The sequence below is a fragment of the Equus asinus genome, chromosome 21 (assembly GCF_041296235.1).
Source record: "Equus asinus isolate D_3611 breed Donkey chromosome 21, EquAss-T2T_v2, whole genome shotgun sequence".
NCBI lineage: Eukaryota > Metazoa > Chordata > Mammalia > Perissodactyla > Equidae > Equus > Equus asinus.
This window is the reverse complement of record NC_091810.1, coordinates 30,424,774-30,451,680: the sequence shown is the minus strand read 5'-3', so window position 1 is coordinate 30,451,680 and position 26,907 is coordinate 30,424,774. Positions and strand designations below refer to the sequence as shown.

The window sequence follows — 26,907 nt, the reverse complement described above, 5'->3', positions numbered from 1 at the left end:
ATACTTATTCATTAAGTATTAATTAATTCACACAGAATATCTACCAAATTGCCAATCAGAGCTCACAGACTGAAATACTTATGGCTAAAAGCCAAGAAACTTGACACTTGGGTTAACCCCAGAAGCCTTATATCATTCAAATGACTGAATTAACTTTAGGCCTTTTGAAACATACAAAACAGCTCAATGAAGTGTACATTTGAAGCTGGGTCCACAGAACATTTGAAGCTGTGTCTGCAGCATCCTTTCCCCCAAACCCCTCCCAATAGGACCAACTGACAGTTAGGGAGTTCTATGGGGTCCTGGGGAAGCTGACTCCACCCCAGCTCCAGAGATGGAAAAATATCACCCAGGATATGCCGATTAACATATCCACCTCCCTGGCCATCAAGAGGGTAGAATGTGCTGAAAACCAGTTCAATTAGAGTTTCAAGAATTTTTCTGGAAATCTAAAGATTCCCTTTTCTTCTCTTCTGCTCGGCATGTACAAGGAAATCTATACCTCAGCAGTTGCTTACGACAGCAACGAGGGCCAGTCTAAAGACAAGCCAACATGGTGGAAAACAGAGCAGAGACAGAGCTGAATTAAGGCTCTCCGGCAGTCTACCTACTAAGGACTTGCCAGGGACACTGTTTACGCCTGTCTGAACTGGACTTTCGGTTGCTTACAACCAAATTCACCCTAACTTAAATACTGAAAAACTCTATGATTAGATTTCCAAAAGCCCTGGAATTCTGGGACCTCAGGCATTGGGAACCACTGTTCTGGTGACAAATAGATTTTATACATTTAGATGGGGGTATCAGAACGTGTAAAATAACAATAAGCGTGCATTTCAAGCTTGGTGAATATTTTTCAGAGCTTTTGTATCCCCAGGTCAGGCATGTCACTGTGAAAACTGTGAAAGATAACAACACCAGGAAATAGCCTGATGTTCCTCATCTAATTATAAGATAGCCATGCTGGCTGACATTATTATGGTAAAGTGACATGAGGAGAGGAGCCAGCTCCAGGTGGCTGACTAACCACAAATGCTTTCAGCTAGCTCTGAATCAAAAGGCAACACTTAACCATTTCATTAACATCCTTAATTTCCAGGGGAGGGGAGAGAACTCTTTATCACAGAAGACCTGCTTTAAGAATGGCACACGAAGCGGTAAACTTTACAAGGAAGATTAAATGACCAAAGGAACAAATAAAATGCTATTAAATATTCCCATAAACTAGGTGTTTGTAAAGCTGAGATTCTGGTTTTCTGCCCCAGGATTTAGAGGAGACAGACGGTTGGCCTAGTGTAAGAAAGTATCAGTGAGAAAACCCTAGTAGTTATGGCCTGCACTTTGAACTCCTCTATGCAACTCAAGACACAACCTATTCGGTTGATTAAAGGGGAGTGGTTGAAAAGAATGGAGTTTGACGGGTAGGCCCAAAATTGGAATAAAACCCTAATATATCTCTCTATGCAAAGTAGTCTTAGTTTTTGCTGCATTTTAAGGAGAGGGAGTGGGAGGAGAAAGGAAATGGTGTCTATGCATGTGTATAGGTAAAAAGACGATCATTTTACCAGTCAGCAGTTCCTTCTTGATATGCTGCTTGAAATGTGGAAGACGAGGCCCCCAGGAAGCCGGCCTGGAAGGAGATGGTGAACAGAAAGAGAAAACTAAATTGCTGTTTTTAAGAAATATGAGTAGGTAACAGAAAGCAGAGAAATGAGAAGTGAGAAGAAAGATGAAAGAAGAGAGAAGAAAGGACAAGTTAGGCCATTTGGAGGTCATGATCTATGGGAAAAAGCTATCAAAAGACAGAGCAGGCAGATATATATTTCATGAACAAGGCTGTCAAACATTTGCTTCTGAATTTTTCTGAGGCAAACCTCCTCAAACTCCCCAAACTTCAACGCCCTATGTGAGTTGTGTGGAAGGAAATCATGGAGAGGAGCTAATTTCCAGCTCTGAGAGGGAAAAAGAGAATCTCAATGACAAGAGAGAATATCTGGAGTTCCTTAACCAAAATCAATCATGAAAATGAACCCTCCAGGAAGTCTCATTGGAATTCCCATGGGGAATAAAAGAAAGGCTCAAGCCAATTTTATTAGAATCTCAAAAGTCAGGGTGACCTCAGTTGATAAATGACTTCTCAAACCATTATGACAAAGCCCTCAGTAACGTGGCCAACTGGAGACTCCCAGGAGAAACATGAACCATATCCCAAGTTGATACTGGTGTGAAGACCTGCAGAATTTTGTTAAATCTATTTTCTTAAAATGAATATCACCATCTGTAAAGGGCTCACATGAATTTCACAGTACTGGCAGTATGAGTAGCCGGTGGCATTGAAGCTTTTTTAAGGTGTTCCAAACCATTCCAACCCTTCAGTAAACGTCCATGTAAGAAATCAAGAAGTAGAAGCTTAAGTTTACTAACATGGGAGGCAATTGCTGTCAGGGTGACATTTTATAGAACCCTGAAAGGAAATCACTTAGCGGCATCTTGAAAAGAAAAAGGGCACTATCTCATTCTCCAATCAGTAACACAAAACAAACGTTAGCAATAACACGGCATTTTTTCGGCAGTTGGAAAAAAAAAATTAAAGACCTGGAAGTCTGAATTGTTAACCTTATTAGTAATTAAGAAACAGCACAGGGAAAGGAAGTAAAAAAATTCTTAACAGTAATCCTTCATTGGCCAAAGCAATGAAAGCAATAAGCTTCCCATTTGCATTTCAGCAGACAATTAGATTTCCAAAGGAGAAAAATATCACCCCAAATGAAAAGTTAACACGTTTATTGACCACACTCTTAGCCCATATTTCACAACATAATGGTAATCTTGCTGAATTCTGTAAAATCCTATTATAGATCATTTAGCATTTACTATAGCATTTAAAGCAGCCAGGCTTCTGTGTTGGAATGCATTTTGGGGGTATAAAATTCTGTGTGTTGGTCTGAACCTCACACACTCTAGAAGTAAACTCCATCTTCCTTCTACTGCTCTCAAGATGCAGCACCAGGGAGCAGAATCTTCCCCCGTCAGCTGTTCATAGGAGAGACTGATACCTGGTCTACCCTTCCTGTGTCCACTTGCTGAGGTGGGAAAAGCTCCCAAGGATACTTATGTGTGCTTAAGGGATCGGAGCATACTCATGATACATATACAAATACACACAGTAATACATATGAATGTATATAGGGATACATATATAAATACGCACATGAATATGTATACAAAAATGAATATGCATAGGTATGTGTCTGAAGCATGGCCTACAAATCTGTCATCTTCAATGCGCAGAAAGATTTTTCTTTATCTCATAAGGCTGATTTATTTCCTAGTCTCCTTCTCCAGCCACTCTTTCTTCTTCCCCCACTCACTAAATGTACTCTCTTGCTCTCCACACTCACTTCCTTAGCTTCAAATCCACATCTCCAGCCCAACTACCTTCCCAATCTCATGTTCAATGTGTGTTTCATCATCTTCCAGAAAGATTCTGCCTGAAATTGACAAGTGCACCTAAATCGACATTCAAATCTCAGCTCGTTGCTTCCCAGTCTGCCCCCTCTCCTCTTCTGGGAACACCCACCTGATTCCACTAATCATCTATCACTTTCACGCCAAGTCCAGCCAATGAAACTTCAAGAGTTTTTTGCCCCTCCATTGTCGCCTTTCCAATCCCTTCAACTACCCCACTGAAGACTTTGATTGTGGCTCTTCAGAAACATCACAATTTCCTCTAATTTGGGCTCCTCATTATATTCTATAAAATGATGACAGATGAACTATTCTAGAGCTTGGCTCTGACCAAGAGACTTCTGTGCTCATAAAAACCGTGGCTATGCCCACCGGCTGTGTAATCAGAATCTTCAAAAGGCCGGTCCTTGAGTCACAGAGCCAATTTGAAATCATGGCTCCATCTCACTACTTTGAGCCTGTGGTAAGATCACATATCCTTTCCAAGACTCAATTTCCTCATCTTATAGTAATCTATGGATAATAACAGTACCCCCTTCCTTGGATGCTTATAATAAACCGTAAATCACTATGCTTGGCACCTTGCCCATAGCAAATGTTATCTGCTATTATTAATATTAATTAATATTAATATTACTGGATAAATTCCTTGCTTCTTAACCTGAATTTAAAATCCTCCATAGATGTATGGCAGCTACCTTTGCAACTCATTTTCTCTCTTCCCCTTTATAAAGGCTATGTCCCAGTCAAAGGGACTGATTCACTGTTCTCCTCAAGTACCAAGCTTTTTGGTCTTTGTTGCTTATTCACTCTGTTCCACTGAGCCAGAAAACCATCTATCTTCCCCTAAACCAAACATCTAACATTTGCATCTTCAGCAAGCAGTCAGTTCTCCATGGAGTAAAGAAGTATCTCACTTCTCTTAACACTTTATTCCAAGGACAGCATTTGAATATCAACTTTTGTTTTCTCAAAATTGCCTACAGCAATTTTAAACACAGACTGAGCTATCAGCTGCATAAATGGTGAATGGGGTAGAGGATAGAGGAATAAATGGGGAATGGGGTAGAGGATGGAAGAATAAACAGTGAATGGGGTAGAGGACAGAGGAACAAATGGTGAATGGGGTAGAGGACGGAGGAACAAATGGTGAATGGGGTAGAGGACGGAGGCATCAAATGATCATTTCATGCACACCGTGGGGCATCGTGCATCTCTTTTAACACTAAAGTCAAAATGTCTTAATAACTTTATCATCCTGAACTCCTCTACTACTAGTTAGTAAACATATCAACTTTTCTCAGTTAATTTAATATTGATCTAACTGAAACAATTAGTGATTCTATTTCTAAAATATCTATAATTATATTTCGTTTCTTTTCCCATAATAATTAAGGATTTTAGATGCTCTAATAAGCTACATAAGAACAAGTCTTAGCTGTCGGTGAAACCACTTCACACCAAAATGACTTAATATTGCCTGTAATCTGTCTCTCTGAAATCATATTGTTTACTCCACAGAAATATATAAACTTCTTAATGTGGATATGAACAAATGTATACCAATTCTTAAAAGTGACATACGCATCTGTGATTATTACATATTATAAGCTCCATAACCACACCCATGTCATCTTCAAATGGTATTTATTAAGGACCCATATGTTCACGCTGCACGACGAAAACAAAGCCGCTGTTCAATCCAGCTTCTATTTATTTCAACGTTTAATGCTCTTAAGAGAATGGGTGGTTCTCTGTTATTGAAAAAGTTTGTAACTGTCAAAACAAGAAACTGACTTGGTTGTAGTCAGAGGCATATAATGCCAACACCAAACCAAAGCCAGAACATACAGTAAAAAGAAAAATTCTGTCAATTTTTCCGCCTGAAAGTCTGTTTCTATGCATTGCCTATATATCCAGCCAATTCAAAAGGGATGAAAAGTAAAAATCCTCTGCTGTAATGTAGCCAATACAGCCAGTGGATTTCCTTTTCTAACTTTATTTTTTGAATGTCCTGTAGACTCATCGTAAATCATTTCCAATCTAATTCTCCTGCTTCCCAATTTTAACTGTCGGCCTTATTTAAAGAATTGCCTCTATATTTAACAGATTCCATATCCATTCTGAGAGCTAGTAAGCTAAAAAAGAATGTGTTGTTCTAAAATGCACCATTCAACTGCCTGACTTTTTAAGCAGCTTAAATGTTAAACGTCCCAATTGTCGTACCTAGCAGTGATTTGAAAATGACACAGATGACTTTCCAGTAATAAAGAAAATCACACTTTAGCGCACGTTCGACGGCTCTCCCTTCTAGGTTTCAGGTGAAATGTTTTTATAAATGTGTATTCTCTAAATCCACCCGGAACTTGCACCACTTCTCCAACAACAAAATACATAAGCATTCAACAGAACACAAGTGCAAATTTTCTTTTTATGCGACGTAAGATACACATTGTAACTAACACTGGTATTTTTTTTTTATCTGATAGACTATTATGCCTTTTATTAAAATTAAAAATTAAATAAAGTCTCCCAAAGCACAAGGTAACAGTCGACACTTGGTTGTTTTCAAGGGTCCTCCGGGGAGAAAAGGGAAGAAGGAAAAAATGCGGTGGCAGTTACAACAAATTAACAACATATAATAAAAATGCCATAAACATGCGGCATACATAATAAATCTAATCAAGTCTACAAGGCGGGCAGATAAAAATGATTAACTGCCACTATCCTTGAAAGAAAAGAAAAATTTTGTCCCCTGTTATTCATCACAGCTAATGTTCTGACCCTAAATCTAACGTGTAGATCGAATGATCTTTACAGCCACACGCTGTACCAAGTAGAACGTTCTTTTCACTTCCTATTTTATTTTCTGAGAAATCAGGAAAACAAATATGCTACAGACAGTTTTTAATTAAAGGTGTGGCTTTTGGGGACGTTAATAAAGGTTCTTAGAATCTTCATCTCTATCAACAGAAAAAGAAATAACAAAAAAATCCCTCCAGTCTCTATGTATTGATAAGACAAAAATACACAAATACTACCCATCTTGAGGCAACATTCTGTCACTTTTTTATTGGTTGACTGTATTCGTTTCCTAATTCTGATATATTACCAATTCAGCAAGGTGTCCAGCCAAGGAGGAATATACATGCTGAATCTGTAAGGTGTGGATATAAGGTTCACCTAAAGGAAATGTAAGAAAACTGAAGCTTGCCTAAAAGGTAGGCTCTGTGGTGTAACAAAGGCCTGGATAACTTCCACGAGAGGTGCATGAGTTCCCACTGACAACGACTATCACCTTGACAGGTAGCAGACCTCAGACTGCTTTGCTGTTACCATTAAGATTCTCCAGACAGAACCGCTATGACAAGAAGGGTTACCTAAAGTGAGGATTAACACACTGACAGGTAAAAAAATAAAAAATAAAATAAGATTAAAAAAAAAAGCTGAAGAGGTTCAAATGAACAAACTCCTACTTGTTCCTCAAAGGAAAAACAAAGAGCTTTCAGAAGCATCTCCTCTGAGACATGTAATAGAATATGAGTAAATTATAACAATTAAAAACCATTAAAGATAGAATAATTGAGAATACCTGTTTGGGTAACAATGACTTTCTTGAATTCCTCATAACAGAGGGTCTATTTTTAATCACTCTTTTTGCAAAAACTTGCATAATGTAACAATAACTGCAGATTTTTAATTTTTATACATCCACAAGAGCATAAAGTGAAAACCATAAATTATATACTAACTCCAGCTGTTAAATGTTGGCATTTTGTCTTTAAAAAAAAAAAGTTCAAAAATCTGTTTCCTTAAACCAAGGAAATGTGGGAAAAGGCCATCCTGCCAGTGGAAACCTTCAGCAGCAGAGAGCTCATGCTGCGGTTTCTTGCCGAGGCAAGCAAACTCCACTGAAAGAGAAGTCGCTGCCAACTCAAATACTGTTTGCTTTCACACCCAAGAACAAACTGTGTGCACGGCGAAGGCATTCGAAGGGCTGGGAGCAGCTGGAGAGGACTGAAGAAAGGTAACAGTGGTGTCAGAGCTACTGTAAACTGGTTCTCGCTTTTCTATCAGCAAGTTAGCATCCCAGAAAACAACGCCATGCCTTCTGCTTGGGTCCCAGCAGGCCTAAGTCAGGACCTGCTCTAATTCACAACCTTCTTTTTCCAAGCCAACAAAGCCAAGGGACCTTTCAGAAAAAGGAGGGAAAAGAATCATCCGGACAAATGAAACACATACTCCTTTGGTATGATTCTAAGGACCAGTGAAGTTCAAGTTTAAAAGGAGTAATGACAGATTTCGCTATCTCGGTGCAACATGCAACCCGCCTTCTCTGTAAGCAGGAAATGCAAAGGAAGTGCTCATTGCAACCTTGTAAACCAAAGGCAGAAAGCTCTGCCAAAGCAAACATCATTACTGCAAGGGTTCTGCTGCTCAAAGACCCTCCAAGTTTCGTTTGTTCCACTACGGATGGGTGTCACTAAGGATGTGCCAGGGGGAGTCAAGAATTCTACAGGAAGAGAAAACAACCCAAATCTCCAAAAAGCAAAAGGTTTATTCCGTGATGACTTTCCATTCTAGATTCAAGCAAACAGGCCAACTTCTTGTTGGGACAGCACCATAGAAGCCCCAAATTAAAAACAGCAAAATAAGAAAGGCTTTTTTCTTTCCTTTGTTCATAGCGCTTTAAAATAAGTTAAAATTATTGTGCAGTTGGCTAAAATGGTCAATTCCATGTGATGTATATTTTAACACAATAAAAAAAATTATTGTGCAGTGCCATGGAGGTGGGAGGAAAAGAGCCCTGCATCTGAGACAGGCTGTATGTTAGGAAATTCTGCCTCCTCGTGCCTGGCATGCTGCACTCCCAGAATCAAACACAGTTAATCAATTTAAGGAAGAATCCTTCTCAAGGTAGAAAATCATACTGTTTCTTCAAAAACCCCTACTCTAACCTAGTCCTTCCTTTCCCCAAACACTATCACTTAAAACAGCTCACAAAAATGTCATGGGCTCAAAACATGTATATGAAGGAAACGATGAATCTGTATGAATGGAAGATCTAAATGTCTCCCACCTATAATAATAAAGTATTATATTATAAATAAATCATATTATAAATAATAAAGGGCAAAAATATCACACATTTCCAATTCCAGATTGGACCTAGTAAAGTTTCAATATTAAGAGTCAACTTTATTGACTTCCTCTAGTTTAAAATTAGAAACATTTTTCTCACTGTCTTAACCACCCACGCTTACTGCCCCCACCACAAAAAGTTTGATGGTTTAGACACAGGTTGAAAAAATCTGTCCAACTAAACAAAGACCGTCTTTCTTCCCAAATAAAAAGGAATGTAAGAATTTGCCAACTGTTCCCCCATGACACAATCCTATAGCAAAGACTCCTTGCCTCCAAAATGATTGATGTGATGTCGTCCCTTTCTTTCATCACTCCCTACCTTGTCTAGTCGCTGGTGAAAACCAGGAAGCCACAGACACACACGTCTGTCTTTTGCTTGTGCAGGCCTCAATTCTCCAATGCCAGCTTGCTGCCAATGTCCTTGCAGCCAGTGGTAAACAGGCCACAGGGTTCAAGTTAACTGCGGAGCGTTACCACACTGAACATCTGGTCATGAATGAACGGATTGCCCACTAACTCTCAGCATTGGGCAGCTGATGAAAAATTCAACATTTTCCTTGTTGGCACAGTTGTTTTGGAGAATTCTCTAGAGCTTCCTGAATTATATTAAGAAAATTTCACTGCAGCAATCTATATCTGTGAGAACAGCTGGTGTTGAAAGGGATCTGCTGCTCTCTCTCCGTGCTGGGGGACCTCATGTTGGATCAGGACACTTACTACGTTTGTCCTTGAAAACTTAGCCTTCGCTCTGAGGTGCTGGGTAAAGCGAATGGCAGGCAAGGCAGCTCCCGGTTGCTGGATTCCACAGAAACGAAGCTCTTAATTCAGGGTGAAAAATCTATTACCCAGCTAAGAGGACATTAAGATCGAAACGATACATCAGAAAGACCTTCTCTCAGAATTTCTCTTAGATAATATATCCAAATGGTCATCAGAACTAGTGTTGGGCTCTGAAGTCAGACTGTTCCTACCACCCTTGTGCATTTTCTGAAGAATTTCAGTATAAAATGATAGTCCTTTACAAAACCCAATGAGATGCAACGTGTCCAAATATTAGTTTTTCACCACATGCCTGATTTTAAACGTGGCAAAGTCTTTTATTAAACCTAAGGGTGACACAATTAGAGCAAATCAAATGTAATATGTTATATTATGCTCAGCACTGGAAGAAGTCACAGTGACAGAAGTGTCCGTTGATGCTTAAGAAATCCTCTAAAAATATAACAGTAGCGTTTAAAGAAATTAACTTGTTAATGGATATATGTGATATATTATTATTCTTTTTTGTTGAAAAAAAAGGAAGTGGTAAACTTAAGTCAAGCTAAATTTAGGCTATTATCTATGCAGCATAAATTTCACTTCTGTGTATAAATGCTAACTTGCATATTTCTCCATGGTAACTAAACTATGATTAAAACAACAGTGAAACCAGCCTTTAAAGCCACCTGTTTAACTAGGAACAACCTAATTTACAAAAATACTTAAACTTTGGAAATTTCACGGGCATCTATATCACGCTTTTCCCAGTAGAAAGCTCAGTTTTCCATGAGCATATAATTGCGATGTACTTGGCCTAGGTCGTAATCATTCTTCTTTTAACTAGTGTAATTTTTTCGTGTATTGTTCACTCTAACATAAGTGGTATTTAAGATTATAAAGAATAAGACTCTAATAACTCTTTCCAAAAAGGAAGTTATTTTACCGCTAAGAAGGGATTAATTTACCTAGAAAGTATCTTCACATTTTACAAAAAGAACTAATGAAAGAAGTGAGAAAATTCCAAACTGAAATGACTATCTGAGATGGCAAGCCACATTCAAACTAATTTTTTTTATTGAGATAGCCTTGTAATTTACTAATGAAGAAATGGGCTATTTTATTGGTGAAATTAAAGAAATAATTATAATATGTCCAAGAATAGTAAAAATGTAGGTATAAGCAATATTTTCTTACTTAATTATAAAACATAAAAGTAGATTTGAATGTGAATCATTATGAAACCTTAGAATTAGGTTTAGAATTTAAATACTGAAAACCCCTTGAAGTTGAAACATAATCATAATAGGTCAGGTTTGGTGTGAAAATCATGACTCATATTCATGACACATATTCAGAAATGCCTCATACTAAAACTTTATTATAATCAAAAATTGATCCTCAGTTTTTTTGTCTCCTGGTCTTTACATGATGTAATGTCTAAGGCACATTTCACACTGTTAAGTAATGATGACTGTAGAAGACTCATGATAAAAAAAACCTCATAAAATGTCACAATTTATAATTTTATGTATACTTGCCTCTCTAATACCACGTACATTTGCACAGTGGATGCTAATTAGATAACAATGGTATTACTATAATGTCTATAAAACCCGTCTTTAAAACCAAATTCTGTTAAAAATCATCTTTTCAAGCTGACATAGCTCATTTCTAGGGTCATATTTAAAATAATTAGCGCCATTGCTAGTAAATGTTCTAATAAAACTCGAAAATGATTTCTAAGCAGAATGCAAAATTCTCTAAAACCTAACAATAAAGTCTTCCAGTAATCTGAGATAATCTTTCCAAGGGGTGTCTATGAAATCAAAGAAATGTAAGATTTTGAAATTCAGATTCCCTGGGGCCAGTAACATGGCTCCTGAAAACCAATCTTGGAGAACCGGACCGATGGAATCTGTTATCCTATCTGATTCTTTGACACATACAGATGTCCTGCTGGGCAGAGCCAGAGATTCTGAGATGCGGATGGAGACAAAAACGAACTCCTACGTCAAAAATGTCAATTGTGTAGACCAAATTTCCACAAGAATTACCAGCTCCCAAAGAACACTGTGTAAATTGCTCACATCCTAAGAAGCCCAAATCCGAGGCAATCAGCAGTTATTTCTGAGGTACAGGACTTCTGTCTTATAAGAACTATTGTGAGTCCTCTTTAAAGATAAGGCTTTAAAACCAACAGTTAACCCTTCTTTTTAAGCTTTCCCATATTTCAAAGTCAGTCCAGCTAAGAGACAAGAAATCCAGGAGACTTTAAAAACGAAGTTCAAACAGTTACCTATGACTGTGAACCAGGACTTGGAAACCATTTAAGGAATAAGTTAACTATATCCATCATGCACTTATTTGCTAGCTTTCTCTGTAAGTAATATAATGTCTCTTTAATGGATAGAAACAATGTATTCTTCATAATTAAGAAAATTAGATATTTTAGTAGGTAAGGTGATCAACTAAAGGATTCTCAAGAATAATAGCTACATAATATTTGCATATGATTTTGCATTTATCAAGTAGTTGCCACAAGCCCTAAGTCACTTCATCATTATACCAACCTTGCGTTAAAGGCATTAGCAGTCTTATGGATGAAATAAGTCATCAGACAAACGAACAGCTTGTCCCAGTAGAGTTGAGACTTGTCTTGGGACTCTAATTCCAGTGCTCCTTTCAGTATTACGCCTCTTAATTAGAGAACTGAAGTGGATGAATCCAGGTAAAATCACCCATTTCCCCCTTGTTAATACCAGGAGATGGCTTTACTGATTGAATTATTCAGCTTATGACTTAACAGATTCCCAGTTCCCTTCTAGCTCAGAAACAATAGCTAGAGCAATGGCACTGAGGGATCACATGACTCTGGCTTATGAAGTCTAAGGATCAGGCCCCAGCTAATTCTCCTGCTCAATTCATCTCCCCTCTTCATCTCGCGCACCTCATTCCAGACACACTGGTCTTCTTTCTGTGCCTCAAACCCACGAAGCTCACAGCACCTCAGGGTCTGAGCACTGGTTGTTCCTAACTCTAGAGTGTTTATCCTCCAACTTTCTCCCAGCTGCCTCCCTCTTGCCATTCAGACCTCAGCTCAAACGTCACCTCCTCTGAGAGGCCTTCCCTGGCTCCCTTGTCTGAAGCAGCCCAGAGGCACTCTTCTTCATCACCCTGTCGTACGTCTCTGCACAGCACTTTTCTCTGTCTGATTACAGTTCTTCGTTGTCTGATATCCGTCCCCGACTAGAATAAGAAAGGTTCTTGGTGGCACTGTGAACAGCTACATTCCAGGACCTACAACACTGCCTGGGACACAGAAAGTCTTTAACAGATATTCGTTAGATAATGAATGGATCATGTCCCACACCCTATCAGTCCCCCAATAATGTGTCCTCCCTCCCCAAGGACACAAGTCCCTTTGATCCGGTCAATGTTTGGCACATTCCCTGTATGAATGGGGGAGGGGCTTCGGCTGCTTCAAAAGGTGTTTTAAATGCTCTGCAGAAGAGTTTGGTTCCTCTAACAATAGACTGAGTAAGAGACATCTTCGAACCACTGGGAAACAGAAATGGGTTACGAAATGCTGGGTTTAGTTATACCAGTCCTTTCCGTGTTATGAATTATTCCACATGAAGGAGGCAGCAGAGAGGAGAGGGAGTCGCCAGGCCTTTGAGTCAAGCCTTCGCTTGAACTCTGGTACCAGGCTGCACAGAACCTTGAGCGCTGGCACATGACAGCATCAAAGCATGGTGAGAATCCTGCAACTTCAATGGAGCAAGAACCACAAAGAGCAGGAAGCTCAGTAACTGTCAGGTGTAAGCAAGTGTGATGCCCAATGGCTGCAACAATACGTAGCAGTGACTGAGTGCTCACCCTGAGCCACGTACCTGGGAAGTGTGTTCTACACACTTAACCCTCACCTCAAGACAAGAAGGTAGGCACACTATTATCATCGCCTTTTTGTAGATGAGGAAACCGGGCCTGGTGAGTGCAAGTAACTCGCCCATTACAGAGTCAGGATTTGAACCTAGAAGTCTGAGTCAAAACCAAAGCTCTTAGCTCATAAGCTTGTGTCCCATGAGGACAGGCTTCCTACAAGCACTCAATAAAGCTCTCAGGAGCCTTGGTCAGGTAAGATCAGGCCAGAGGCAAGCCAGCTTCAAGGAACACAAATTCTGGCAGGGTAAGGAAAGTCAGGAACTGAAAAGTCACGTGTGATTACAATGACAGAAAGAACACACACTTACGGGCAGGACCAGCCACATAATTTGTGGGGCCAGTGCAAAAGGAAAATTTGCGAGCCCTTGTTCAAAATCATTAAGAATTTCAAGATGGCGACAGCAGAGCATTAAACCAAGCGCAGGGCCCTTCTGAGCATGGAGCTCTGGGCCACTGCGCAGGCCTCACGCCCATGAAGGCAGCCCTGGTTCTAGGTGTTTTATTTCTTTGAAACATTACTCCCTGCATTTCAGTTTTATTCATCTCTTTATAAGGTTCAATATATGAGTCATAAAGAACATATATATTTTAAATGGAAGAGACAGAGTCAAGGGGTGGAGAAAGCATGGTATTTTTCTGACTTTAGTCTTTCAATTGTCTACGGGTCGGGTATGAGCCCTCAAGTGGCAGTCCCTGGAATTGCATGATGAGTGCCTGGGAGGCAAAAATTAATTTGGAAGGGATGGGATCTAACTGGATTCTGAAGCTCCAAACTTTAAATTAAGGGGATGGCAGAGAGTCATCTAAACTGCTCCATTAATTATATGGGGAAGTATTTATAGTTTGGGAAAGTTTGATCTGGATGGATTAGCTAGTGTTCTCCAAGTGATATCCTGAATGTAGGCTGCTGTCCATGCAGTTCTTTCGATTCACTCTCCAAATACTTCCCGAAAGCACACTGTGTGTCAGGTAACGTGATAGGCCTAGTCACACAATCCCTGCCTTTGTGGAACTGACAGATGGCTCACAGGGGAATAAACGGTAAGCAAGTAACATTACAAATACACAGGTAATCACAAAGTCTGGTAAACCTACGAGAGCCATCAAGTCTGCAGTACCATGAGAGCAAACAAGAGGAGGACCTTGTATTTTCCACCGAAAGAATAAGGCAGGTCACAGTATTATGAACAACCCCCCCCCCCACCCCAAAGCTCTTGCTGGCTTCACAGAGTTAATCCACAAAACTCTAGGCCTTCAACTTATAATATTTAAAGTAATTTTTCTATCCACCCTGGAAAAGACAGGGAAGTTCTCATGTCCAGTATAGTTCCAGGTTCCATACTACGCAGACCTAATCCTACAGTGTAACTCTCCTCCATAGAAAATTGTGCAGAGAAGTGAAGGAAGAATGGAGAGAGAAAGGAGAGAGAGGAAGAGGAAGAGAAAGGGAGGGAAGGAAGTACAGAAGGAAAGGAGAAACAGATTACTACCTTCTGACCGGAAAAATGGCTTTACAATACAACCATTTTCTTCTTTTTTGTTTCTTTCCTCCTTCAAAAGCTTGAAAACACTCTTCAAACCATTCATAGCTTCTACCACTCCAGGGTCTTACCATTATTTTAACAGAGCTTTGTGTGTGCAAATAACACTAAAACCAGAAATTGTGCCTCTTCCTTAGAAGCATCTATCTAATCTGATTGTATATATGTCAAGTCTGTGTGTGCAATATGTATGTCAACAGTGCTTAAGCAATATCTTGTCTTCACTTGCTTCTGATTTCTTTGAATTCTCACATTAACCTCTCTCTCTCCCCTTTTTAACAGTGCTGGGATTTTCCCTCTTTGATACTTGACAGAAACGTAAGATATTTCAGTTCTTGCTATGAGGCACTAAGCAAATTGAAAATATCGCCAGCACTTTAGTCTCATTAGTTTCCTTTAAACACCTACTTTGCTGGTATAAGCTAATGTGAACCTTTCTCACCCTGTTTAAATTCCAACATAAAATTTGTACACAACAATAAAACATGTGGCTCATTTGTCACGCTTCCATGAGCAACTATGTCACTCACACCAAGAACCACGCACTGGGTGTGCAGAGCGATTTCGTTCCTATTTCACATCGCTCAATTGAGCCTTCTGTAGAAAAGCTTTTAACAACCACATCTGGCCTTTAATAAATCACTGCACTTTGTCTTCCTGCCAAAACTCCTCCTTTATCTAACTTACATCTTCATGATGAGATCGGAAATCACGCATTATGGTGGTGACAAACAATTGTAATTATGTCATTAGTAGCCATTTAGTCTACAAAGGTGCTCAAAAAGGAAATATAATGCACAATAAGAAATATAGGATAATACATTGATCACAGTTCTAATCCGCTTTTACTTCATGAGTGTAAAAAGCTGGCATAATTCTTGGGCACAGCAGGCAGTAATGGCACACCGCTTTATGAACTATGCAGCTATTTTATTCCCCTATCTACTTAAAAATAAAAAAGCATTTAATAGCTTGATTTAGACCTAAAAGTTATTTGTGATGCCTCGCTGATTATAATATTTATTTTTCAACTTTTCGTAAAAGTGACATTTTGTGTTAGGAAAGAAATTTGAGTTATCTTGGGTTAGAAAATTTCACAACCATATATTGTGCATGTGTACGCCCATATGTATACATTTTAGTACGTGTGTGTGGGTATACACACGTGTGTGTCTGCATATGTAGACATACATATTCCTCCAGGGGTAAGGCAACTTCACAACGTGATACATTCTCTAGGACTCCAAGCAGTGAGGAAAAAACTACAAAACAGAGATTCAAGAAAAGGTGTCATTTATCTCGCTTCCCATCACCTCCCATCGTGCAATTTAGTAATAAGAAATTCCAGCAGGTTTCAAAATAAGTAACTATTTGGGTATTCCTAAAGTTCTAAAACCCTGTGCATTTCTCCAAAGTCAATAAAAATCAAATGCCTGATTCTGCGTAGACTGCAGCTCTAACATCCAGGTAGACTGAAACTCTGGTGACAACTGGGGGCAAGAAAGGGGCAGGGGATAAAACCTTCCGTATCCTACAGCCTCCGGAGATGGACCATGAGGAAATGTCTTCTCTCACCACATCTCCACCTTTGAAGTGCATACGCCTAAGACATGTAAGTAAAACGAATCAGAAAGCAACGTGGTCAAACTTTAGCGAGAGCAAAATCACTTTCTATATAACTTCAATCAGCCACTTTGACCTCCACACTTCTCACAAACCTCCATTTTACTGTGAAATCTCTACATGAGATGCACTTGGAATAAGTCGCTTAAAAATGTCCCTGTTTGTTAATTCAACAAATGTCCAGTAAATGCCTACTATGTTCTATATCAATCTGTTAATCCAAAGGTAATTAAGATGTAGACACAGCGACAAAAAGTTAAAACTTTCTGGTGCCAAATCTAATTACTCTAACGTTAACAATTATAACATTATTTCCAGAAATGGAATTTTTCTTTTTTATGTAAGCTTTCAGTTTTCACCTTGCACTTGGCAGTGTATGTATTCCTGGGAGGGTCTGAAGTTGAATTCATTTTTTTAAAAAACTTTTTTTGGCAAGCAAGCAATATATTCTGCTTATGTCTCCAATATTGGGGTAAACCCTGTTGATATCATCAGTGGGCTGATTCAACCCAGGACTCGCACAAATGCAATGAAATCATTTATTTCAAAATTTCAATAAACAATCTAAAAACCAGATACTTAACTGGATTGGGTGTTTATAAAGCACGGATTTCTTCAGTTTCATTAATTTATATATAATTATTGCTTCATGTTTTGACTTTTATTTGACTATAAAACCTCAGATTTTCAAAAGATGCTTGAAAAGTAACAAAAGCTGAATTCTTTTTCCAGAAGTTTTAAGAAAAGAACAAACTCCCACATTCATGAGACACCTTGTGTAAGATGCAGACACCCCCATTTTTCAATACACTGGGGGAGGAATTAGAAAGTGACCATTACAGACTAAAACAGAAAATAAAATTACAATAATAAACAGAAGCTTTAAGAGAACACACAGAAGGAGGGAAGTCTAAATTCAGTGAAAACAGAAGGTCCTTCAGCCAAATTTACCTACATGTTATCAACTTGATTTTCTCTTAATCGGTCTAAGGTCTAAGGATGTCTGTTAGTGTTGGAGTCCTTCCTACCCCCACCCAAAAAACTTTGACATTTAGAATTTTATTTTTTCTAAGAAAAGCTTATCTGGAACTCACATGCTTCTCTAGTTACATATGAAAGAAATTGTACTCACATCAACATTATCTTTATTTATCAACTCCGCTGCACGTTGCCCCGTGGGTGCTAGCGGTTCAAAAGTTCAAAAAGGTTTTTGAAAATAAACCCAGATAGAAAACAGGCACCAATTCCTATTTGCAACTTACATTCTCATGCCTTCTAGCATTCTCTAGCTGATGGATCAAGAGGAATGATGAAAGATAGAGAGGGAGGCAGCTGCCAGGGGAGGGGATCAGTTGGTGTGGATAGCATTTCTCATACTGACTGAAAAATTCATCTTGTCCCCACAAGCTGTCAGGCCTAAGCACGGGACAGATCTACATATCACGCCTCAGGATGAGAGGGAGCAGTGAAAGCCTCATTCACTCAGAAATTTTTCCTCCCTCTCATTCTTATATTTTTCTTTTTTTTAATCCTATTTTTGTGTGCCGTTGCTTCAAACAGTCCTCTCTGGGGTTCTGTTAGCCTCTTGAAAGTGATGGCGAAGAAAGCTCAAAAACAGGCCTGCATGCAAGACAACTCTTGCTGGGCATCCCTAACTATCTTCGCTCTCTTGCTGGATTAACTGGTTGACACCTTCCTTCTCTAAGCTACTTTACTACCTGTAACAGAAGAGGAGGATCTTGCTATTCAATCCATGTAGTGGGCATCTCTCTTCAAATGGATGAAATGAATGGGCACAATGCAACTTGAATTGTCTGTTATAAGATACTAGGGGCCTAGGCAGGCCATTACCTCCTCTTGGGGGCACCAATACAGTCCAGTTGAAAGACGCAGTTCTTCTGCAGACGGTTATGCTCCTCCACTTCCTCACCAGACTAGAGATTCCTCGAGGGAAGAAATGACACATTAACGTCTTTCTCAACTCACTGTGGTGGCAGGCTCTGAACTGGGGAGCAGTACACCTCAGTAAATGCAATTAATTGTCCTAGTAATTCTACTTCTGGGTATTTACTCTAAAGAAACTCTTGGGCATGCCAAAGATGTTTATTGCAGTAAAAATAAGATTGTAAATGTCCTTCAACACTGGAATGAAGACGCACAATTCATCGTCAAGTGACAAAATGCCAGGTAGACCTTTAGCAGGGTGAGCTAGACATATACATACGAACACTGTATCTTTCTCAAAATCAGGGTTGAATAAAAAAGCCTGAAGTAGTCAGGATACAATATAGTTTGATGCTAAACTTATAAACTAAATAAGAACTCTCAAAAACAGCTAGCTGTGTAAGTAAATGTATCCAATGGAATGGAATGAGGTACCCCAAATTCTTGATGGAACTGGCTTCTGAGGAGAGGAAGAGGCAAGCTTAAAGTGGATCTTGGTTATAGCCGAAATGTGCTCTTCCTTCTAAATACATCTGCAAGCAAATAGGACAAAACATTAACAACCGTCATTCAATGCAGAGGGAATACAAGTGACGGCTAATCTTTCTACTTTCCTCTAACTTTTACATGTCTTGGGCTCTTTTTCCAGCCCCCCCCACCCCCGTCAATTTAATTCTGCAGATGGTTTGAAAATCACTTAGTCAATTACGCTGTCTTTTTATATACACTTGGTCAAGCATACAGTTCATTAGACAAGAGATTTTATAAGCAGTCAGATTCATTTCTCAAAAGAGAAAGTTTAGTTTAGGTTTCTGTGTGTGTGGAAATATCATAACCCAAATTATCTGGAAATTGGGAATAATAAATAATAATAAATTTGGACTCTTCGAAATCACAAAAGGCAAGCATGTCCACACGTGACCTATGCATGTCTCCCAGCCTGATGAAATGACCACAAGCTACTCTTCTCAGTTCCAGCTGGGGCAAGGACTACCAGCCCCTGACAGAACAAAGGCTCACCTGGACCTCCAACCTGGAGACAGAGCTTTAAAAAAAATACGTGGCTCACCACAGAAAGCCTTTAGGTGGATGGTTGCAAAATGGGGAATAAAGTAAGGGTGATACAAAAACGAGGGCACATTTCAAGATTTGGACTGGGATTAGAGAAGAACACCTATGTCCCACCTTTACAAGAGTTTCCTTTCTAAAGGACCCAAGGAATGACAGAATTCCCAAGACGACAAAACTGCCCATCCAAATGGATGCTATGTGAAGAAGAAAGAATTTAAGATGATCAAATTCAATTTTATTATTTGCTTTCAATAATATCAACACCATGATGACAAAAAATGTTATATTTTCTAAAACAAATGAGACTCAGGGCAATAGCCTCAGATAATTAACGACCTTAAAGGAAGGGATGGGTGAGGTACCCCAATGTGTTGAGTGATTTCTTCTGGAAACAGAACTTGGTTGTTACTTCTGATACTGTTAACTTGTTTCCCCAGAATCACAGGGTCAAAGCACAGGGTTTCTTAGTGACACTTGACCAGGTTTCTAAAAATGTTGTACAAAGCATTAAGCACAGAAAAGAAACATAATTGTTGACTTTAAATATGCAGGCAAAAGTCACGGTAAATAACAATAATTTGCTTGGAATATTGTTCCATACAGCATTTCACAGAAATCCAGCATACAATTTGCGAGAAAGTGCAGGCAAATTAATTGTATACTTTCACCTTTTCTTCTCAACTCATGTATGAGAAGAATAACATTTCACCCCACACAGAGAAGCCCCAATAGGCCACATATGGTTTTGAAAAGAACCTAATCAATACTATCAACTGAACCTGAGATTAGATTAAACGGCAGACAGAGGCAAACAGCCTATAACTCTTAAGAATCATCATTCCCGTGGCTTTCAACCTCCTTTTCCTTGACGGCAGGCAACAGGGCAATATGGTTTATCGTGCAGAGATGGAATCTGGTACAAAATGCCACCCCCAGCCTAAGGACTGACACTGGTAATAGTTTGTGAAATGCCACCAAAGGTGCCTCAGGAGCATGCAGCTGCCAGCTCCCACATTCCTACACATCTGCCTGGCAAGTCTTACACGGCAGTCTGCCCAGGCGCAAGCAGGCAAACTCCAAGTTAGAGTGAGACCCAAGTTCAAGTTCAGGATCCTGGATTTATTACCTGTGTGACTGTGGAAGAGCTGTTTAACTTTTCTGATCCTCCCTGTCGTCCATGGAATGGGGGTAATACAGAAGCTACCTCAGAAGACACTGGTGAATACAAGGGATCTAGCTCTGGGCGCCCAAATCATCACCATAAGAATAGTCAAGGCGTAGCTACGATTTATGGAACAACTACCATGCGAGAGACACACGTCCTTTCACATTTCAGGATCATACAACCCTAGGTAGAAGTTCACAGTATCCCCATGTTCCAGATAGGGAAACTGAAACCAACACAACTGAAGCTTGCTCACACAGCCAGCTGGCCCGGGGCGAATGTTGAATAGGAAGCGAGGCTTGTCTGATGCCAAAGCTTATACCCTAAACCAGTGTTCCACCCACCTGGTTGCACATCTGAGTCACTCAGAAATCTTGCAAAATTCCAAAGTCCAGGGCACCCTCCAGACCAATTAAACTGGAATTTCTGGGGTCCAGGACCCAGGCATCAGCCTGTTTAGAGCTCTCCAGGTGACTCTAATGTGCAGCCATGTTTGAGAACAACTGCTCCCAGCACCATACACCAGGCATGCGGCCCTTCTCTGATGCATGAGGTCCGTCTTGTTGCTGTAGTAAATTACCACAAATTTAGCGGCTTAAAATATACACATTTATTGTCTTACAGTTCTGGAGGTCAGAAGTCCAAAATGGGTCTCGCTGTCCTAAAATCAAGGTATTGGCAGGGCTATGTTCCTTCTGGAGGCTCTAGAGGAGAAAGAATCTATTTCCTAGCTTGCCTTTTCCAGCTTCTAGAGGCTGCCCACATTCATTGGCACGTGGCCCCTTCCTCCATTTTCAAAGCCAGCAACATTGGGCAGACTCCTTTTCTCACTGTGTCACCTCTTTAGTCTCCCTCATCCACCTTGAAGGACCCTGTGGTTATATTGGGTCCACTGGGATAATCCAGGATATTCTCCTCACATTCAAGGTCAGCTGATTAGCAACCTTAATTTCATCTGCAAATTTAATTCTCCTTTGCCATGTAACGTATTATATTCCTAGGTTCTAGGGATCAAGATGTAGACATCTTCAGTTGGCATTATTCTACCTGACATACCTGGCAATCTGCCTCCAGGCCAGGATCATGGGCAAAGTGACACATTCTGAAGGTGACCTGAAAGAGGGTCCTGAGGCTCCTGCTTGCTAAAATATTCTTATGGGGAGTGTTATATTTGACTCTGCATCTTGGGTACCAAGTATAGTGGCTGGAGCACAAAAGATGCTCCATAGATGTTTGCAGAAGGAAGGAAAGAAAGGATCTTGCATTTCTCCCGCCACAATGTTTTATATCAGATACGCTATCATGTTCAAGAAGGAAAGAGATCACTGGTGGTGTTTCTAATTGAATACTCACATGAGAAATTCCTGCTTGATTTTAAATTTAGCAGCTCCACTCTGCCCTCACATTAGAAACTACATGCCACCCATTCCCCTCAGCACACAGAAGCCTGTATCTAATTTTCCAAGAGCTTGGAAATAATATGCCCTCTAACTTGAATCTTCTTTGCCAGTGGCCACCACAAAAACAAATTGCTTTCAGTAGGGTATTTTTCACTGGGTTTGTGTTTTGGGTTGTTTTTCAGGGTGGGGTGGGGGAGGAATAAGGGACACTTATTTTTTTTTAAAAATCATGCTTCTAATCCTTAAAAAGACTAAAATAGTTTCATCCTTTCATAACCTGTCATCACGCATGTTTCTCTAAAATTAAACACATATGGCTCAAGCCAGAGTTACATTATGCACCATATTATGTAATTATCTTTTCAATTTATTACTCCTCAAAATAGAAAAAGATTAGCCCGTGTTTCTTAAGTCTAAGTAAACATATGGCCTGAAGATTGTAAATGACATCCTATCTTTAAAAGAAGTTCCAAGACTAAACAACACACAATATACTCCGTCCGCAAAGGCCATATGTGACATCAGGGTTGTGAGATACAGAAGAACTATATGTGTGTGTGTGTGTGTGTGTGTGTATATATATTTCTTGCTTTCTGGCCATGTCTTTGACTCCGTGAAATATTCCTGCTGGCAGATCATAAACACCACAAAAATAGGAACCAAAAAAATCTCCATTTCAGCATTTCCTATTAGCCTCAGTGCACTCGGGTACTGTTTAATCCATAAGGAATAGGTCCCCAGTCATCTGAGTGTTCATGCAGGAATTATCTGAATCTCTACAATTCAGGAGCTTTGTGCCCGCTTCCCCGGCAGCCTGTGTACACATCCCATTCTTCATGTTACCCGGTGATTTAAGACCTCCTTTGAGACCCTCTGCTTGATCACTGTCCTTTTCTTCCCCGTCTGGAAAGGGAGCACTCAGGCAGGGATCCTCATTGCTGCCAACGCCCCGCTTCCCGACAACTACATTAAACGTTCTTCGGAGGCTCCCAGCAGTGTGCGGCGGAGTTAAGGGTCTGACAACGTCCCTATTATCAGAACGTTTCTTCAGGGGGGTTTGCAACTTGAAGACTTTCAATTTGCAACAGGCAGACATTTCTGCATAGGGCTGCCAAGCATAAAGGAAATATTTCGGACACAATTCATACTCAAATCAGTTTAATTGTTTATTTCTGGTTGAGGGATATCAGAAATGAAATGCTGTGAGTGAATTTCTGATGCCTTTATTCCTTCCTTAACTAGAAAGGATGGTTTAAAAAAATTTTTTTAAATAATCCTGCAAGTTGAAAACCAGCTAATCAGGCTTTCGCAGAGCCATTACCAAGTGCACAATTACAAGGGGTTTAAATATACATTTTGCTGTGAATGTCCTGCGAGAAATTGTGGATTTCAGAAGACTTTTCCTCAAGAAAATGTAAGTCACAATGGATCGATGTCAACAATTTGCAGTGGTATTGCAAAGTAAATTTTAAGACTATAGTGTCTGATACCATTTTATTGACTAATGTGGAACCTTTCAGATGAGCGAATAAAACAGGTCAAGGATGTTTCCCTCTGCCAGGATTCAGTTACACCTTTTCGGATCACACAGGCATTCCTTTTCACTTGCTCTAAATGGGTGACCACAGGCAGGGGGACCAGATTCTGATCCTATCATAACCAGCGCAGTAGAACACAGAGAACTTGGTTTCCAGTCCCTAGGATAAGACTATAGTCCACTAAAAATAAATCACTCAGTCAGCCAGGAAAGGATGTATCTCAGAGGCAGAATCACTGAACAAATCTTTTGGGCTACAGTTTACATTTACTGAATCTTTGGAAGCAGAAGTGCCATGTGTAGGTTATTTGGCACCTCTTCATTTCATACAGATGGACATTGACATTCCCCAGAGAAACGTACGATAGTCCAACCAGGAAGGAATATGTAAGTGCAGAGTAACATGAATGCTAGGCTTTTTTTGTCTTTAATGTGAGCAGGTTCTTACCACAGGACCTTTGCACTTGATGTTCTCCTTCCAGAATGTTCTTCCCCTATATATCCTCATGGCCCCCTTAGTTCTCACTGTCCTTTTCTTCCTTAACGTTCCTAGGTAAAAACAGCACACCCCTCACTCACACTCTCCATTTCCTTACCCTGGTTTATCTTCTCTATACCACTTCCCGGCATGAGACACATTATGTATTTATTTGATTTCTATCTTCCTCACTAGGATGTAAGCACCATGAAATCAGAGTGTGGTTGTGTCCACTGCTATACGGCCAATGTGTGAAACAGCATCTCAAATGTAACCGGCACTGAAATATTTACTGAGTAAACAAATGAACAAGTGAATGAATGAATGAAAGAAGGAATAAGTGTGCCAATACAACAGGCTTTATGTACACTCCAGCAGGCACTGGGCTAAAACACGTTCATCTGTCCACAGCAGTACAATTATACTAAAGTTCACCCACCATTTGAAGGAAGAAGGGCCTGAGTCTGAGTTACTTCCCTTAAAGAAAAGGGATGTCAGGCTATGCCAAGTGAACAGTGAGAAAAGTTAAAATGAAAACCTTGAAGTAAAAGCAATATAGCCCAGTAGTGAGGTGCTTTAACTCTGGGGTCAGACTACCTGGGTTCAAGCCTCAGGTCCCAGGGCCGGCCCCGTGACCAAGTGGTTAAGTTCGTGCGCTCCGCTTCGGTGGCCCAGGGTTTCGCTGGTTCAGATCCTGGTTGCAGACATGGCACTGCTCATCAGGCCACGGTGACGCGGCGTCCCACTTGCCACAACTAGAAGGACCCACAACTAAAAATACACAACTAGGTAGCAGGGGGCTTTGGGGAGAAAAATGAAATCTTTAAAAAATAAAAAAAAAAGCCTTAGGTCCCCCACCTAAAAGTTGTGTAGCTCCTACAAGTAATTTCACCTCTCTAAGCCTGTAGCTGTAAAATACGGCCAATAACAAGCCTTACCACTCAGACTCTCAGGGACCAGACAAAAAGGGACTTAAAATAAGCAGTGTCTGGCACATAATAATGCTCATTAATTGTACCTATAAGTTATTTTCCATTTCAAAAGAGCAAATATTAAGAGACTACAAAGGATATTTTGAGATACTTTTGCTGTTTTGATATTTTTTTCCACACTTAATTGTCCATATTGTTTTTAAATAGGTGAAAGGTTTGTTTCCATATCTGAGATACTTATAGCATTTATAAATTTCAGGTGGATTGTTTTGTTTCAAAATGTTTTTCTATTCCAAGAAATGAGAGTGTGCTTCCAGTTGTAGCTTATATCTCTCAACACTACTTTACTCAAAAAAGGCACTGCTTTTCTTCATTCTAAAAGATGTGCCCTGTGGTTATGTACCCCAAAATGCATTCCTGTGTCTTAAAAATTGCCCACACACATCTAATCAATGTTTCACGTATACTCCCAAAGGAATTATTAAACAAATGTCAAACACTGCTGTACCACATTGTTTCAAATGTCCCCAAATGTAGACTTTTGAGTTTCTGATGTCTTTGAGGAACACATGACAGAAAAAGCAGGACTTCAACTGGAATATGCTTTGTTTCCTGACATCTTACCTTTTCAGAGCTGAAATACACATATTTCTGTCCTTTGCATAAAAAAAGCAATGAATGTCTTTTTCCCAGAACACACATTTTCGATACGGCTTTTCTTAAGAAGGACTGGTATTTGTCTATTTTCTCACCTACTGCTGATGTTGAAAGTCTACTAGAGGTATGCTGATCCTTATCATGTGTGGCTTCATACGTGTGGCGAACAGGACAAACAGACAAGCCTTTTACTCTAAGAGATGCGGGGTTATTAGGGCTTGTTTTAGGGGCTCCATTGTTCAACGTGTGCGAAGATGTAATAGAAATGACACACAGTCCGAAGGGGACCAATGATGTAAAACAGTTTTTAAACTCACATACATTAAGTCTCGGCGGTTACATTTTGACACAACATAATACAAAGGCTTTCTACAAATTTGCAACCCCTTGCTCCATTTATTTATATTTCATGTATCTGCTCCAGGTCCCCTGCCAGAGTAGACAAACCTGGCCTAGAATTACAGGAGAGGCTAAATGGCCTTTTTACCATTTCTTTTGACCACCTGATGCTGCCAGGTGGCAGGCAAAGCCTGTTAAAGAGAATGACCCATAAAAAGCAGCGTCAATGAAGGTCCCCTCTCCAGTGTGGCAGAGCAAACAAGAACCAGGTTTTGAGTGAAGGAAACCTCAGTTCCAATACTGTCTCCCCACCTGTAGTTGTGATCCTGGGCAAGTCACTTAATCTCTATGAGCTTCGATATCTCACGGATAATCCGAGGCAGGGCGAGTGGGGATTGCAGTACCCATCTCACCGATTTAGAGGTGAGATAACATTCATCAGAACACCCAGCACTGTGACTGATATGTAAAGACCCAAATTCTCAAAAACAATAATGAATGTTATTACTCTAGAAAGTGGAAGTACTTCTAAAGGGAGCAGTCAGTCTTGCCCTGATGGCACCTGTCTCCTCTTACAGTCTTTGAAGAGATCTGTGTTTTATAAACAAATGTCTTTTTCCTGTTTGACAATCTATTCACAATCCTTGGGACCCTCAGCAAGAGGAGCAGGCAGCATGCTCTACAGAATCTGGAGCTCTCTAGACTTGGTCTTTATACCTGGGCACCCTTGGGCAAGTTATCTAACGTCTATGAGTCTCAAAGGCCTTGCCTGAAACTCCACAGGGCTGGAAATAACTACGTCCCAAAGCACCTTCTGCAAAAAGATCAGGAGATTTAGAGTGGAGTGAAGGACAGGTTTATAGGGTTGAAGTGCCTGTCATACTTCACATTCTGATCAAAGGGGCC

The 26,907-nt window shown here is 40.0% G+C and overlaps 1 protein-coding gene across 13 annotated transcripts in view; it reads right to left on the bottom strand.

Moving 5' to 3' along the window:
- Window positions 1-26,907, bottom strand: part of FOXP1 (forkhead box P1) — a 575,342-nt gene that overhangs the window by 393,311 nt on the left and 155,124 nt on the right. For 5 of the 13 annotated variants that reach the window (XM_070492656.1, XM_070492648.1, XM_070492645.1 and 2 more), the window contains one exon: window positions 1,566-1,630. The exons of 4 other annotated variants lie outside the window; for them this stretch is intronic. The gene's annotated coding sequence lies outside the window, so the exon portion shown is untranslated. Of the gene's footprint in view, window positions 1-1,565; window positions 1,631-18,329; window positions 18,423-26,907 lie in introns of those variants that run through there. 4 more of the 13 variants (XM_070492651.1, XM_044754162.2, XM_070492652.1 and 1 more) reach the window with 2 other exon arrangements.